We start from the raw sequence: 16,464 nt of genomic DNA, 5'->3' as shown, positions 1-16,464 counted from the left end.
TAGCCTCTAGAGTAGATTATCTTAGCAAGACTAACCGGGCAAGTTCTAGATTGGCACAAAGACTGTTTGAACAATCAACTATTCTCACACACTCTTGGCACATAGTTTCATTATCAGATTACCCAGTTCAAGTTTTAGCTCAAGTCATGCTATCAAGTTGGTTCATTATCATGTCATACTCCGAGCCAACACATTCAACTCATTCTAGTCTACAGATTTTAGCACAGATCACACACTACGGACGAGTATCATTTTTTTCAAAAAGCTTTTGCCATCATGCTTCATTCTTTCTCATGCTTCTACACATACAATCCTAACACGTGCCGATTCAACATAAATTAAGTAGTCTCTTTGGGGAAAAGAACAAAGGCAAGAAAACCCAAAGAGAGGATTATGATTTGGGTTACTCAAACTTCACCCTATCACTCACAATCCATTTACCCCAGCCCCAACAAAAAATAGGTATAATTGTCCCCAATGGACACAAAAATAGTAAAAAGTAATGGATTGGGTGAAGCAAACTTATGGCACATAGCGCCAACAAACTTTCACCAAGTGGGTGGGTCCGGTTTCCCGAAGCACGCTAGAACAACACTTGGTCACCCTCAGTAGTGCCCACATCATCTTGCCTAGCACCCTCAGTAGTGCTCTCAATCACTCTCACCGCACCATCATTGGTGCTCACATCATCTCTCACCATAACAACTACCTCCGAAATGGGTACAAAACTTGATGCCCCAAGTGCACTCTCACGAACCCTTTGTTGGCGCATCTCCTCATCTATAATGGAGGCTTTATGTGCATGCTCAGTCTGCTGGCGCTCCTGCTTCTTTGCTCGGGTCTCCCCAGTAATGTCAGGATTGTGGCTGGAGCGATGCCTCTTCCCACAAGCATGGGTGGGCTCGGGCTGTGCATTTGTATCCTCTTTGAATAGAGCATTGAGTACGGTATCATCAGCCAATGCTGTAGGTGCAGACTTTGGCTCATCTGTGGGCATAGCAAGGATGGAATCAATGTCGGCCCGGAGACTGTCCAACTCAGTCTGGATAGAGGAAAAATCTGTGACGGGGATGGCCATGCGAGTACTCTCAATTCGAAGGCATCCAGGCGATTATGAATGACCTGAACCTTCTGATCCACCATGGTTGCCATCCTTTTCTCCATCCTAGCCTCAGACTCTGCAATGGACTTCTGCATCCATGGCTTCACATGATGAAGCAGTGTGGACATCTGCGCCTCCAATTTCTGAACTCGAGCTAATGGCACAACAAAGGCTCTAGAAGACGGGATGGCTCTGGATGAGGTAGGGGCCTGACTAGCGGCCTGAGAAGAGAAGGTCGGGGCATCATCAGTGTGGAATAGAGGGGCAGGCTCATCGCCCTGCATCTGCTCCACAACATCTACTAAATTAGTACCCAATGGCACATCGATCCGTGGCCCTCTACGAGGTGCTGCCACATTTGCCTCGTCCCGAATCAGGCCAATATCTAAGGTCCCCATTACCTGTATCAATTTGTCACAATGCCAGATCGGCACTCCAGAGTCCCTGCATAGCTGAAAAATGAGGCACGGAAAAGGGTAAGTAGTGGAGGTCTTGAACACCCTCTCATGAATCTCTGTTGGCAGCATGTGGGCAAAGTTAATCCGGAACCCAGCTACTAATGCTTCCACCATTAATGCTTTGTCCCATGTAAGTGCATTGTCGGCCTTTGTGGGTGACACTCTGTATCGCACCAGCAACCAAAAAAACTTGGCCACAAAATTCAAGGTAGCCTTTCGAATACCCAAATGTGGCAAGCTAACCCACTCTGCATGCTCTCCATCTGCAGCTATGTGCCTGGCCAACCATAGTAAGACAACCTCCCTCTATTCGGCATTACGTATGAAGGCTCCACTCCTCACAATATCCAATCTGTAGTCAAATTCGGCCGTGTTAAGTACCCATGTGTGATCAGAGCCAGGGCCATAGAGGAATAGGCTGATGGTGGTATGTGATATGTCCACTGGAAAACCTCGAACCATAGTAGAAGTGCGAGGGTCCTGGGTTGTGGGCTTGGACCTCTTATTGATCGAACCTCAGAGAGTGCCAGCATAGGAGGCATAGAACTCCTGCACAAACTCCTCGCTATAAGTCCCAGGGTCTCGAGCCATCCTATCACACTTGTGAAGCTGAAAAATCTGGTGGATGTCGGGAATAGTATGTATGCTCCCCGTGAGGACTCTGCGCTCTTCAGTAATAAGTCAGGCCATCTTCTCTTTCTGATTCCGTATTCTGGCATCTAGGTAAATTTGCCATTGCCCCTTAACATAGCATCTGTTTGGCTCCTCAGCCATCGGATCAGGGTCGTAGTTTCATGGCACCGGAGCTTCTCCCAAACTAGTGGCCTCTTCAGACGAGGCAGCTTGTCCATGTGAACCTGAGCATATCGCGAATCCAGAACCAGAGCTAGAAGCATGGGCGGGGTCAGAGCCGGAAGAAGAACTAGTCGGTGACCCGATCAGTGTGTTCTCCTCATCAGACTGGGAGACAGTGACTACGTCGGTGACCACCTGCCGAGATGTATTCTGGGTAGCCCGAGGTGTAGTAGGAGATGTCCTCGTGGCCGGTAGAACATATGTTGGATTTTCGCATCCGTGTCTTCATCAATCAACCTAAAAGTAGGCACCACGGATTTTGATTTGCCTCTTTTTGAGTAGGTCACTTGCTTCTTAGGTGCCATGGTACCTGCGGATGTCTAATTAGTTCCAAAATAAACTTATAACACACTCGAAAATATTTTAGAACTAAGAACGAACAAAAACGGAAAACAGAAAAAATTCCAGACAATGGCTTCAGTGGCCACCAACGGTGGGCATCTACAGTCCATAGGCTGACCTATGGTCCGTGGATTCCCTCTGTAGATCAGGGGTCCCAAAAATTTAGACTCTAATGGGAACCACAGATGTTCAGAACGGTCTGCAGACTGATCTACGGGCCGTAGTCCACAATTATGCTTCCACACTTAGCATATTTTGTGGTGTGTAGACTCACGGACCTGATCTACAGTCCGTAGATTGATCTACGGTCCGTAAACGTGGTCTTTTGAATCAGATCGGTGCCAAGTTTCAAGCATCCTTCATGTTGACCCCAATTTTACCAATTTCAATAGTATCACCTAGTCTAATCATGCATTTCAACATAAATTATGCTAGTTCATCATTCTAAGGGTTCCGATTACTAAATTCACAGGAATTGCACACAAAACTAGGAACCCTAATTCGAAACTTGCATTTAGACTCTCATTACACTGATTTTATACAGTATAAACACACACAATCACTATCTATCGTCCCAAGGGTGTTTGTAGTAGTAGTTTAGCATGCATTTACATACAATCAACTACCCAAGGTCAAGACCCAATTCCAGACTTTCTATAATCAATCAGTGAATCAAAATTCAAAGTGAAAGAGAAGTCTATTACCTTACAAGCAATGGAAATGGGGTGATTTGTGTGATGACTCTACGCTTTAAATACCACAAACTCACCTTTTTGTACCGAACCCGGACACTGGACCTCTTGGGGAATTTGGGGGTGAGTGGAATTAAAAAAATGATTGGAATTATGGGGGAAATATGTAGGGTGATTGAAGGGGAATTTATGGTTTGAAAATGGGGGGATTTTATTTAGGAGGGGTCCGGGTTGGGTCAGGTAGAACTACGGTTTGGACCCAAGAGACCCCGTTTATAGTCTGTGAGTCGATCTACGGTCCGTAGATGGGGAACGTAGATCACATCCATACTTAGACAATTTAGAAACCTTACCTGGGATCTACGGGCACCATTCACGGTCCGTGGAACGAACCATCGATGGTGTCCGTAGACCTCTGCACTAGACCTTTTTCTGTAGATTTTGTTTTTCGCCCCTGCACATCTAGCAACCATTAGCCCTTTCTTTTTACATTTTCTGGACACTTTTTAGACACGGACCCTATGCTATGTCTAGCCAACAACTTCTTGCACACTTTCCGCGTTTCCCAGATAGATCTTGATCCTTTGCCCGTTAACTATAAACCTTGTTCCTTCACTCTTCTCAATCTCAACCGCTCCATGGAGGGGCACTTTTGTGAGCAAAAATGGCCCGGTCCATTTGGACTTGAGTTTGCCCGGAAACAAGCGCAACCTAGAGTTGAATAGAAGCACAAGGATTAATTCACAAAATGCCCATTCAAGGCTATGAACCCAATTACTCAATTCACTAACAATTCCACACAATTAGATATAGTTAATGGCATAAATCAACAGCCCACAACAATCTAAACATAATTCTATTATCATTGAATCAAAATCAATATACCCACTTTATGGTGAAATTTATGAAACTTGGAAAGACATGGGCTCATGGAATTTTCTTTCTTAAAAACCATCAACAAACATCAATAATAACATAAATCATCATTAAAAATCATTTAATGCAAGAACCCATGCTTAGAATCAAAATTTGGATTTATGTTTTTGGAAGAACTTTGAAATCATTTAGATTGAGCTCCTTGAAAGGAAGAATAATCAAGGATAAAGGATCCTCATACCTTAACCTTCATGAATCCTACTAATTTTGAGAAGAAAACACTTGAAACCTTCAACCCTAGCTTGATTTTGGACCTTGACCTTTAATGGAGTTCTAGAGAGAACTTTTAGGAGAGAAGGGTTTTGTTTCTGAGAAATATGAAGAATGAATTCTAAAATACCATTTTAAATGTTTTAATACCTTTTAAAAAAATACCTTCACCAAGCATCTTGACCACATGAAATACCATCAACACTCAAGACGATCACAAACGAACCCACGTTAGGCTCTAGTTACTCTAGTTTGTTTTTAGGGTCGTTACACCTAATGGGTGAAAGGAACTCACTAGTGAAATCCCGCATACCTGGTGATGAATTCCATGGAGAAATCCTTCGATTTCGAGCTAAAACATGAATGAAACTTGTTGGTTGTTCTTAGGAAAATTGGCGCCTCTTTCTTCTTCTTTTGTTCTAAGTTTGAATGATTTTGGTGAATGATAGATTAGGTTAAGTTCTGACTAAGTTACTAGGCTCAAACATACCATAACTATGTAGTTTAGGGGTTAAACGACGTAGTTTAGGTGTCCAACACATAGGAGAAAAGACCAAAACGACCCCACTTAAAATCTGCTGAGCCCCGACCACGGACGCAAACAACGAACCATCACAAGGACCACGGTCCGTCATATAGGTCGTGCTTCCTGGGCCAGTGACTACTGGTTTTTGGCCCTTACCTCTACGGTCCACTTCATGGACTGTGTGAAGGATCACGGACCGTGAAGGTCATCGTGGTCCTTCCGTTGGGCTAGGGGCCTACTGGTTTGGCTTCACGAAAGCCATCACGACCCTTCATCAAGACTACGGCCCGTAAAGGGCTCCGTGTTCTGACTTCTGAGCCTGGTGAGTTCTGTCTGGCTTCCATGAGCTTCCCTATGGCTTGTGGGGTGGTCCACGGCCCGTGAAGGGTCTCGTGGTCCATCTCTTCTAGGAGGGTATGAGCCACGGGCAGGTCGACGGACCGTGGTTCCTTTCACGGTCCGTGAACCCTGTCGTGGTTCACAAATTTTCTATTGAGTCCAAAAGCTGATTTTTTTAAGGTGTTATAAGTACTACCCATAGACAACCTGCTCAAGGCATCAACAACAACATTAGCCTTACCTGGTTGATATAGAATACTTATATCATAATCTTTGAGTAATTCCAACCACCTTCTTTGTATGAGATTAAGCTCTTTGTGACTGAATACATAATGAAGACTCTTCTGATCGGTAAACATATCTACATGAACTTCATAAAGATAGTGACGCCATATTTTCAAAACGAATACTATATCAACAAACTCTAGATCATGGATTCGGTAGTTCCTCTCGTGAACCTTAAGTTGTCTAGAGGAATAAGGTATAACCTTCCCATTTTGCATCAATACACAACCCAATCCAACTCTAGACGCATCACAATACACCACAAAACCTTGCATACCTTCTGGTAAGGTCAACACTAGGGCAATAGTCAACCTAGTTTTAAATTCCTGAAAGCTTTTCTCACAAGCTTCAGACCATTGAAACTTAACTGTCTTCTGAGTTAGCTTAGTCAACGGGGATGAAATAGATGAGAACGCCTCGACAAACCTCCTATAATAACCAGCCAATCCCAAGAAACTCCTAATATTAGTTAGAGATGTTGGTCTAGGCCAGTTTTGCACTGCCTCAATCTTTTGAGTATCAACTTGAATCCCATGACACTGCTGGGGTGTGCCACCCCAGCCCTCTCCAAGGACTTTCCGAAAAAAAATTCTACTCATTTTCTGACCTTAATCCATCTAGAATCGATTTGTTTTATCAAATTCTACTTAGATTCAATTACCCAATACAAGNGCCATACGATATGGAGGGATGGAAATAAGGTGAGTACCAATTTCCAAGTCAATGCAGAAACCGATATCTCTATCTGAAGGCATACCAAGAAAATTAGTAAGGAACACTTCTCTAAATTTTGGTGCCACAGGAAACAGACTCAATAGAGGGAGACTAAACCTCAACATCCCGAATATGAGCCAATTATGTCAAACAATCCTGCCACCAGTTTCCTACCCAGCACGAAAGATATGACCTTAGCTGACTTAGGCTTGTACTCCTTTCCCACTCTAACCTTTCCCTACCCGGGATCTCTAGAGTTACCGACTTAGCATTACTATTAGGCACAGCACAATAGGGGGACAACCAAGTCATGCCTAAGATTATATCAAGTTAGTCCTATTCAGCATAACCAAATCAACCCAAATCTGAAAATACATAACACAACAGGACCACACGATATACATAGGTGACTATGACTAACTCTTCAACTGGGGTAGAAACATAGATGGGGGCATCAAGTATATCACAAATCATATCAAATTCTAACGCAAATCGCACGGACACATAAGAATAAGTAGAACACAAATCAAACAACATATTAGCCATCCGATCACAAACAATAATAGTACTTATGATCACTGCATCAGACCCTCAGCCTCGGTCTTGCCCGAAAAAGCATAACTCTGAGCCCTATCATCTTGATATACAATCAATCCATGAAATCATAGTATAGCTTCTCACCTCAATTGACATAACTTAATTTCATCATTCGCTAAACAACCCATACATGTTATGATAGCAATACTAAATGCATTTTCCAAAGTAATGGTGTCCATTATCTAACCGTCCCTTACCAAAACTTCTTGAATGGTGTCACATATAAACTTGAATTTGCATATCTGAACTTAATCCCTTTACAAGCGATGATAGTAGCTAGCGAGCCCCACAAAACTCTTAATTTCAGTCACAGAACTAGGTCGAACCCAATTCCCGATTGCTCAATCCTTTGGGGGATCTACCATTACCCCTTCCCTTGAAACTACATGCCCCAAAAAGGCAACCGAAGTCAACTAAAATTCACACTTGGAAAATTTCGCACACCCTTTTTTGTTTTTGTAAGCATATGGATGCTAGATTTTTTTGTTGTTTTTGACAGCATTCGATTTATTACAAGGTTTTATAGTCTATCCTCGATTGCTAAACATTGATTGGATTGTAGGGGTTAGTTCGGATTCGATTTAGGTTCAATAAGGAGACCTGGGAAAAATAGAGGAGACAAGGTTAAGGTTCTGTCTCACCCTGTCCTGCTCTGGTTGGGAATGGCTGGGAATTTTCGCTCTGGCGGCCTCGCACTGGTGGAAAAATTCCGTCATAGCAGCTCAGACGGAAACAGTACCCAGGCAATAATTTTTTTGGGTTTTTTCTCTTTTCTAAATCTCCCAATGGTTTTCAGCTTTACTGAGCAATTTAGGATAATCCTCTGAACTAGGATAATCACTGTCTACCCCGAGTCAATCCAACGATACACAATTCAACTCATTCTCATTAATTCAACACCATAACACACACATCCCCATGATACACCCAGACACTCACACGATTATTACGAATCACCTTGTACATTATGTAGACTTTTGCATCAAACTTAGTCTTGACCTTCTTTTCACAACAAGTTTCACGATACTCAGCAGTTACAACTTGCATAGTTTCAATCAATTCAGCCAACATATTGCATATATCAAAATTCAAACCCACACTTATTGTGCACATAATCATATCATCACATCCAAGAAAATACAACTTCCACACTCACAGTTAATTCAGGCAACAAGGAACACGCATTCACAATTTTCAAGTTACTACTCACTGACAAGCCCGATTTCTAAATTTGTTTGTTCCATAGATGACCATGCATTGGTGTAAAGATCATTTATTCAAGGCAGTGGATACTTATTCCGAATGGTGACCCTATTCAACTGTCGGTAGTCTATACACATCCTCTTTTGCTAGTGATGATGTTACCACTTTTGTTGCTCCAGTTCGGACCATAGAGTGAAGGAGGAAAGATACCAATTTGTATCACCCAGATACCAATTGGATTCAAATCATAGCACGAAGGAGTAGAAAGAAGTGAGTTTTTCCTAAAGTCCTATAGCCTCTCGAAGAAAAGTACAGACGCCTTCGTACCATTCCGTAAGACTCTACTAGACTCATTTTGGTACAATGAATCAACAAATCTAGGTTCTGATACCAACTTTGTCATGACCCAGACCGTCGTGATTAGCACCCAAACTAACCATCCGAGTGGGAGAACCATTACTACAACCCAAACCAAACAGCTTAACCAAAAACTACACAACTAAATCAAAACTAACGCATTTAAAGTTACGGAAGCAGGTTTAAATGACAATAAAAATAGAGTCCCCATAAACTCCAAAGATTATAACAAATAACTAATCAAACTAATGTGGAATTTCAATCCCTAGAACTCGATAGTCATTGTACCAAAACTCTACTAACGACAAATCTAAGAGCAAGGGGTACAACCCTGAAACTAAACAAACACCTTAAACAAATAGTTTGAGTCTGGAAAGAGTGGACTTAAACAAGAAAGATCCATGGTAGCCTGAAAGAAATGGCTCACCCTTGAATCTGATCACGCTCAATAGTCACCTAGATGAGCTTTATCAATAGCCTCCTGAAGATGCCCTGTACTCAACAAAGAACAAGCTAGTGCAGTATCAGTACACAACCATAATGTACTGATAGGATCACGCGGCTATTCCAGTAAGCACAACATATATCAGAATTACAATAAGGTAAACACATACATGTACAGAATATATTTCAGGAGCAATGCATGATTCCATATTCTCAAGATATACAGTTATGTCAAGTAGATATAACAATAAATGGTTCTCTCATGGAACCCAATTTAATGGTCCTCTCATGGAACTCATATTCAAACTGTTAGCGTACCTATACGTGATACCCGATCCAATGTTTATGCCGAAATGTGATAATCAATTCCATGTTTATGCTGGAACGTGGAAACCGATCCTAGTTAGTGTGTCGAATCGTGACACCCACCCATTGAACAAACCACAATCACAATCACAATGTATATTCTCACAATCATACAACAAGAGGTGATTCATGGCATGTAGTTCTTCATTCATACTTATTTACATCAAGTGTGGTCAATAGGCTTCATTCACATATATGCATGCATTACAATGAAGCAGTTACTAACATGCATCACACAAAACATGAAATCACAACCATCACCTACCTTGAATCCAAGCTTGAATCCCCTAAGGCACTTGAATCTTTCCTTTCCGAATTCGTTCCGCTTGTTCTAGGTCAACAAATAACAATTCATACGCAAAGATCAATAATCAAAGGTCTAATTATCTAGATTATAACGATCTTAATAACCCTAGGCCAAACCCATGATCCCCATACCCATATTTGGGCTTTATCCACCATAATTCCAGATCAAAACCCTCCCCCATTTATAATTACCCAAGAAACTAAGTTCTACGGATCGAAACATGGATTCAGGGAGTAAAATCCTTACCTTTAGCCACAAGAATAGTGAAAAACCGTCAAGAACACACCTGGGGTCGTTCCTTAGCTCTCAAAGTTAAAAAGTGCAGAATAAAACATTTTTAGGGTTTATCTTTGACTTAAGTCGCGTTTGTCCCGCTACAACGACCACGCTACCGCGACAACCATCCTTTCACAGCGGCATGCACGGAGACAAAATATTGGAATTTGAATTCCAAGCTCCCATTTCACAACACACCTTCAACCCTTGACCTTCAAAAACTACTCGTTCTCGCTAAGATTATTTTCGAGAGTTCTACTCGCCCGAATTCGATTTCGTAAAGTCGTGTGGGTTCCATAACGTCTTAACTATCTATTCATGTAATCAAATTCATAATTAGATCTCTCATTCATTACCAGATTTCCCTAGACCTTTCTAACTTCGATTTCGTCCAAATTTGGACTACGTTAGGAAATTCCAAGTTACTACCAAAAAGTTTTCTGACCCCAATTCTTAACCATTGGCTTTTCCCTAACGACAGAATCAGGTCGTTACAATATATACCAATTTACCCATCACTCGTCCCCGAGTGATCAACTAGGGAAGACTGGCTAAAGTAAGGGTAGAGAAGTACTTGAATCGCTGAACAACATGAGATACTTGTCTCACATGCCCTTAGCTTCCGGACATCGCGATCAAGAATTTCAACCAGTTCTTCATACTATGCCTCAATGAAGTCATCACAATACTCGAGTGATAATTATTGTTGTATGTGCACTTAACTAACAACAAAGTTATTCCCTATAACCACCAAAGTTGATCGTTCACATGACTGCAACATGTTATCAAGGACTTTAACACAACATCAGGATGAATCTTTTCTCACATAACCATGATAAATCCTAAGTCCAAACTCGCCACAATTAGAGGTGAACCAAAACCAACACACAATCATAATACCCAAAAAATCATAGTTCTTATCAACATCTCCATCATACAACCCAAATTCCTATGAGCTTAAGTTATAACAATTTGATCTTTAGACATCATATACTCATCGAGGGATATGTCTCAGCATACCAACCCTCTAACAACATTATCGAAATGTTAGATTTAGTAATTGCGATTGTAGATTACCCTTAAGAACAATAGAATTTGACCCAATGATCCCCACATTCAACCACACATAATCGATACATGACCTCGACGACAAGATGAAAACTAAGATTGTCGGACAACCATAAATACGCATGGTAGCTCTTCTATAAATTCTCATAAGTCAGTGGTACATGTAGAACCACTAAAATACTTTAACAACTCCAAAACAACACCAAATATGTCATATGAAATAACCAAGTCATCCCAATCATCTCATTCAACCAAAAGAACATCGCAGGATCAGTACACCTGATTCACCACCTGGGATCCACCCACACAAGTGAAAACACACATGAGCATAGCTAGTGCACCATACTCAGAACCATCATGAGCACTCCGACCATTTACCTTCCTCTAAACCAACACTTTTAAATGAAAACCTTTCTTAGGTACTTAACAATTAACAGTAATAAACTTTACGACTCAACCCAGGTGTAAATCTTTTCAATTGCTCAATACCGGATACAATTAATTATTTATCACCATGCCAATTCATACCTTGACAAAATACATCACCACAAATGTAGACTTACAATGAAAAATTTGAATTGTAATTTCCATTGTATAACACAATCTCTTTCTCTATCAACATTAGCTTGTACCTTGAAATTTTTTATGACTTCATGGATCTTCATTTATCATTAATCGCCTCTCCATCGATATTACAATATCTTTCGCTAAAAATTCAATCGTACTCATTACTAAACTCAAAACAAAAACAAAGCACTTATCATCACACTCGAGCTGATGTCTGTACCCTTCTTTCTCAAGTCCTTTCTAATAGTTTTTAACCAATCTGATGGACTTGTGACACTATTACCATAGCCATAGCAAAATGAATAAAACCACACATCTCTGAACCCAATTATCTATCCCTCTGAAGATATCTTTTCAGCCTTTGCAATCAAATAAAATATTCTTGCCATTGCCTCTCTTTAAAGGATGTACTACATCCCACTATTTTCCTCATTATGACTCTAGCTCTTTTTAAATTCTATTCGAGTGGTGTCCCACCATCTCTCAAAACCTTCTATGCAACCACGTTACTCACCAAATATTAGGAAGCCACAAACTTAGGTACTCGCAAGTCATAATTACTACACCAAATTCGCTTAACCACAATCTTATTATATAGTTGTATCCTATCACAAACTCTTATTACCATTATGCTTAGTCTGCCCTAACAATCACTACGAAGTCAACCTTTTCATCAACACGACACCTCAAACTCAGATATACTCATCAAATTCAAAGAACTAACTCATTATTTATACACACATTCTTACTAAAATCTTCAATTTCCTTCACCCAAGTTTACTCAATGAAACTTTATTTATCCATAAGCTTGTCATTCTGGTATTAATCCACTCCCTTATGGCTTAAGATAAAATCACTGGTCCTCATACTGCCCTCCTTCTTCTTAACAACAAGACAGGAGCACCCCACAGGGAAGCACTAAGATAGATGAAACCTTATCAAGAAGCTCTTGGATTTGAGCCTTAAGCTTTCTTAATTATGCCGGTGCCATACGATATGGAGGGATGGAAATAAGGTGAGTACCAATTTCCAAGTCAATGCAGAAACCGATATCTCTATCTGAAGGCATACCAAGAAAATTAGTAAGGAACACTTCTCTAAATTTTGGTGCCACAGGAAACAGACTCAATAGAGGGAGACTAAACCTCAACATCCCGAATATGAGCCAATTATGTCAAACAATCCTGCCACCAGTTTCCTACCCAGCACGAAAGATATGACCTTAGCTGACTTAGGCTTGTACTCCTTTCCCACTCTAACCTTTCCCTACCCGGGATCTCTAGAGTTACCGACTTAGCATTACTATTAGGCACAGCACAATAGGGGGACAACCAAGTCATGCCTAAGATTATATCAAGTTAGTCCTATTCAGCATAACCAAATCAACCCAAATCTGAAAATACATAACACAACAGGACCACACGATATACATAGGTGACTATGACTAACTCTTCAACTGGGGTAGAAACATAGATGGGGGCATCAAGTATATCACAAATCATATCAAATTCTAACGCAAATCGCACGGACACATAAGAATAAGTAGAACACAAATCAAACAACATATTAGCCATCCGATCACAAACAATAATAGTACTTATGATCACTGCATCAGACCCTCAGCCTCGGTCTTGCCCGAAAAAGCATAACTCTGAGCCCTATCATCTTGATATACAATCAATCCATGAAATCATAGTATAGCTTCTCACCTCAATTGACATAACTTAATTTCATCATTCGCTAAACAACCCATACATGTTATGATAGCAATACTAAATGCATTTTCCAAAGTAATGGTGTCCATTATCTAACCGTCCCTTACCAAAACTTCTTGAATGGTGTCACATATAAACTTGAATTTGCATATCTGAACTTAATCCCTTTACAAGCGATGATAGTAGCTAGCGAGCCCCACAAAACTCTTAATTTCAGTCACAGAACTAGGTCGAACCCAATTCCCGATTGCTCAATCCTTTGGGGGATCTACCATTACCCCTTCCCTTGAAACTACATGCCCCAAAAAGGCAACCGAAGTCAACTAAAATTCACACTTGGAAAATTTCGCACACCCTTTTTTGTTTTTGTAAGCATATGGATGCTAGATTTTTTTGTTGTTTTTGACAGCATTCGATTTATTACAAGGTTTTATAGTCTATCCTCGATTGCTAAACATTGATTGGATTGTAGGGGTTAGTTCGGATTCGATTTAGGTTCAATAAGGAGACCTGGGAAAAATAGAGGAGACAAGGTTAAGGTTCTGTCTCACCCTGTCCTGCTCTGGTTGGGAATGGCTGGGAATTTTCGCTCTGGCGGCCTCGCACTGGTGGAAAAATTCCGTCATAGCAGCTCAGACGGAAACAGTACCCAGGCAATAATTTTTTTGGGTTTTTTCTCTTTTCTAAATCTCCCAATGGTTTTCAGCTTTACTGAGCAATTTAGGATAATCCTCTGAACTAGGATAATCACTGTCTACCCCGAGTCAATCCAACGATACACAATTCAACTCATTCTCATTAATTCAACACCATAACACACACATCCCCATGATACACCCAGACACTCACACGATTATTACGAATCACCTTGTACATTATGTAGACTTTTGCATCAAACTTAGTCTTGACCTTCTTTTCACAACAAGTTTCACGATACTCAGCAGTTACAACTTGCATAGTTTCAATCAATTCAGCCAACATATTGCATATATCAAAATTCAAACCCACACTTATTGTGCACATAATCATATCATCACATCCAAGAAAATACAACTTCCACACTCACAGTTAATTCAGGCAACAAGGAACACGCATTCACAATTTTCAAGTTACTACTCACTGACAAGCCCGATTTCTAAATTTGTTTGTTCCATAGATGACCATGCATTGGTGTAAAGATCATTTATTCAAGGCAGTGGATACTTATTCCGAATGGTGACCCTATTCAACTGTCGGTAGTCTATACACATCCTCTTTTGCTAGTGATGATGTTACCACTTTTGTTGCTCCAGTTCGGACCATAGAGTGAAGGAGGAAAGATACCAATTTGTATCACCCAGATACCAATTGGATTCAAATCATAGCACGAAGGAGTAGAAAGAAGTGAGTTTTTCCTAAAGTCCTATAGCCTCTCGAAGAAAAGTACAGACGCCTTCGTACCATTCCGTAAGACTCTACTAGACTCATTTTGGTACAATGAATCAACAAATCTAGGTTCTGATACCAACTTTGTCATGACCCAGACCGTCGTGATTAGCACCCAAACTAACCATCCGAGTGGGAGAACCATTACTACAACCCAAACCAAACAGCTTAACCAAAAACTACACAACTAAATCAAAACTAACGCATTTAAAGTTACGGAAGCAGGTTTAAATGACAATAAAAATAGAGTCCCCATAAACTCCAAAGATTATAACAAATAACTAATCAAACTAATGTGGAATTTCAATCCCTAGAACTCGATAGTCATTGTACCAAAACTCTACTAACGACAAATCTAAGAGCAAGGGGTACAACCCTGAAACTAAACAAACACCTTAAACAAATAGTTTGAGTCTGGAAAGAGTGGACTTAAACAAGAAAGATCCATGGTAGCCTGAAAGAAATGGCTCACCCTTGAATCTGATCACGCTCAATAGTCACCTAGATGAGCTTTATCAATAGCCTCCTGAAGATGCCCTGTACTCAACAAAGAACAAGCTAGTGCAGTATCAGTACACAACCATAATGTACTGATAGGATCACGCGGCTATTCCAGTAAGCACAACATATATCAGAATTACAATAAGGTAAACACATACATGTACAGAATATATTTCAGGAGCAATGCATGATTCCATATTCTCAAGATATACAGTTATGTCAAGTAGATATAACAATAAATGGTTCTCTCATGGAACCCAATTTAATGGTCCTCTCATGGAACTCATATTCAAACTGTTAGCGTACCTATACGTGATACCCGATCCAATGTTTATGCCGAAATGTGATAATCAATTCCATGTTTATGCTGGAACGTGGAAACCGATCCTAGTTAGTGTGTCGAATCGTGACACCCACCCATTGAACAAACCACAATCACAATCACAATGTATATTCTCACAATCATACAACAAGAGGTGATTCATGGCATGTAGTTCTTCATTCATACTTATTTACATCAAGTGTGGTCAATAGGCTTCATTCACATATATGCATGCATTACAATGAAGCAGTTACTAACATGCATCACACAAAACATGAAATCACAACCATCACCTACCTTGAATCCAAGCTTGAATCCCCTAAGGCACTTGAATCTTTCCTTTCCGAATTCGTTCCGCTTGTTCTAGGTCAACAAATAACAATTCATACGCAAAGATCAATAATCAAAGGTCTAATTATCTAGATTATAACGATCTTAATAACCCTAGGCCAAACCCATGATCCCCATACCCATATTTGGGCTTTATCCACCATAATTCCAGATCAAAACCCTCCCCCATTTATAATTACCCAAGAAACTAAGTTCTACGGATCGAAACATGGATTCAGGGAGTAAAATCCTTACCTTTAGCCACAAGAATAGTGAAAAACCGTCAAGAACACACCTGGGGTCGTTCCTTAGCTCTCAAAGTTAAAAAGTGCAGAATAAAACATTTTTAGGGTTTATCTTTGACTTAAGTCGCGTTTGTCCCGCTACAACGACCACGCTACCGCGACAACCATCCTTTCACAGCGGCATGCACGGAGACAAAATATTGGAATTTGAATTCCAAGCTCCCATTTCACAACACACCTTCAACCCTTGACCTTCAAAAACTACTCGTTCTCGCTAAGATT

General features: G+C 40.6%; 1 pseudogene; it reads left to right on the top strand.

Moving 5' to 3' along the window:
• The first annotated feature begins 2,826 nt into the window (after window positions 1–2,826).
• Window positions 2,827–16,464, top strand: part of LOC125845699 (bi-functional coumaroyl CoA and feruloyl CoA ortho-hydroxylase F6H2-1-8-like) — a 33,236-nt pseudogene continuing 19,598 nt past the window's right edge.

This window comes from Solanum stenotomum, chromosome 11, assembly GCF_019186545.1.
Source record: "Solanum stenotomum isolate F172 chromosome 11, ASM1918654v1, whole genome shotgun sequence".
NCBI classification, from domain to species: domain Eukaryota; kingdom Viridiplantae; phylum Streptophyta; class Magnoliopsida; order Solanales; family Solanaceae; genus Solanum; species Solanum stenotomum.
The sequence above is the reverse complement of the archived record's forward strand: the minus strand, read 5'-3'. Positions and strand labels throughout refer to the sequence as shown.